Source organism: Vigna radiata, chromosome 8 (assembly GCF_000741045.1).
Source record: "Vigna radiata var. radiata cultivar VC1973A chromosome 8, Vradiata_ver6, whole genome shotgun sequence".
NCBI classification, from domain to species: domain Eukaryota; kingdom Viridiplantae; phylum Streptophyta; class Magnoliopsida; order Fabales; family Fabaceae; genus Vigna; species Vigna radiata.
The window spans coordinates 19,100,555-19,102,773 of record NC_028358.1 but is presented as its reverse complement, the minus strand read 5'-3'; the positions used below and the strand labels follow the sequence as shown (position 1 = coordinate 19,102,773).

Here is a 2,219-nt window from a genome sequence, read left to right as displayed (position 1 = left end):
ACTAGACTAAACAAATATCTAAACACAGGTAAATTAAATTAAATGCAAAACTAAATTGAAAAAAATAAAAGCAACTCAATCTACTATAAACTAATTTAAAACCAAAGAAATAAGCAAACCTAAATTTTTTTTCCTACCAATTTACGTGACCTTCCTTGCTTTTGAGGTAAAGAAAATGAATTCCACGCTTCTTCCAAAGATTCAACATCAGCCTATTTTTCATTCAATGAAAATTAAATGACCCGTGCCTCCCAAGTGAAATTGAACCCGTGAGGTCAAGATGTGCTCTTCCCGCTGGATGTGACAACATTTCCTACTACCTAATCTCTTCTTCTTACTCAATGGCTTTACGGTGCAGCCCATCAAACAAAAACAGGCCCTCCTTTTGCCCAATAAAAAGAAAAAAAAAATATCCAATGCTTGAAACGTGTCTTCCCTGCACACCTACTCTCATTCTTCAATTGAATAAAGAAAGGCATTGTTATATTTTTCTACCAACCATCCATTCACGTAACTCCTCTTTATCTTCTCTTCATTCTAAAATAATAATCTTTATCTTCTCTTCATTCTAAAATAATAAAAGCCTAAAGACAATACTACACTACACCTATGGTTGTTTTACCTATTCTATAATAGAAGTCAAAGCATCACATTGAATGAAAAAAATGAAAAATAAACTTGAAACCATGGCCCACATCTTCCAATCGTTCAACTCTAATGCTATGGATGTGACAACACATTGCTTTCCATGAGATCACTTCTTCAATCATGTGATTTTGCTGCAGCATAGCAAACAATTTCAGCCACCACAATGCTATATTAAATAAAAGAAAGTGCTTCTCCAAATGTATAAGTTGATGTGACCGTATGATGAGCATTGAAGGCATGAATCAAATAAGAAACCATCTACAATCANCTTTTTAAACTACCAAGAAAGAAAATGAGCCTTGAATTCAATTGTAACACCGTGTGCACATAAGAAAAAAAANNNAAAATTNTTGTTCTATCATTCAACCCAAGTAACAGCATTGCAAGAAGAACNAGAGAAAAAATATATTCTATTCATTCCTCCAAGAATGCTAAAAANCGTGAGCACCATCAGCATTTTTCACAAAAAAGAACNTTGCAGCCNCTGGATTCCCATTGCAAAGTGTATGACGGCTCAATACCAAATTACCGAGAAAGAGAGAGCCCTCCTTAATGTGACGGCTGTAGCTCCCTACTAAGAGGCCAAGTGTTGCCTCTAAAATGAGGTGGGGTCCACCCCTTTGCAAAACCCTAGGTGCCATGTCATATATTCTAACATTTTGGGCCTAAACTATTTTACCAAAAATTGGCCCATTGTTTACAAATTTTATTAAAACTATCTAGACTACTAAGTTTCAAAGTAATTAAATTTGAAATGTCCATGTGAAGAGTCTTGACTTTATTTTGTCTCCTCCAAATGTCCCAAATTGTGTTTCCAAAATTTTCCCTGCAAATAATAATGCAAATAATTAGCTCAGAAAATTCAAATTAATTAAAATTAGAATTTCCNGTCAAATTAAGCATATTTAGGAAAAACGGGAAAATACTGGAAAATTAAGCACAATTCCCTGATTAATTCTAGCACAATATACTAAGTAAAGTCAAGAAAATAATGACTCATCACCTGTCATTTCTTGGGCTGTTCCTTAGTGTCATGGCACTCAAAGAAACAAGCATGTGTAGCTTTGTCTACCACTGAAGCTGAATATATTGCAGTTGCAAACTGTTGTGCTCAAATTTTGTGGATGAAACAACAACTAGAAGACTTTGATATCTTCCTCGACAATATTCCTCTAAAATGTGATAATACTAGTGCTATAAAATTGACCAAGAACCCCATAATGCATTCAAGAACTAAGCATATAGAAATTAGGCACCATTTTCTAAGAGACCATATTCAAAAGGGGGATTGTCAAATTGAATATGTTGATATTTTGCATCAATTAGCTGATATTTTCACCAAGGCTCCACCTAAAGAAAGATTCTTTGAGCTTAGAAGAGAGTTAGGAGTGTTAGACATGTCTTAGGATCAAAGTCTATGCAAATTTTTGCATTTTCGTAAATTTAAAGCCTCATAATCGATTATCACAATATCACAATCGATTATTCATTCATAAAATTCAATTCTGGAAAATCTTGAGCAGATAATCGATTATCATCAGGCATAATCGATTATCATGCAATTCTGGGCA

General features: G+C 34.0%; 1 pseudogene; it reads left to right on the top strand.

Moving 5' to 3' along the window:
- The window catches only part of LOC106771822, a 14,152-nt pseudogene extending 12,257 nt beyond the window's left edge, over positions 1-1,895 (top strand).
- Positions 1,896-2,219: the final 324 nt, after the last annotated feature.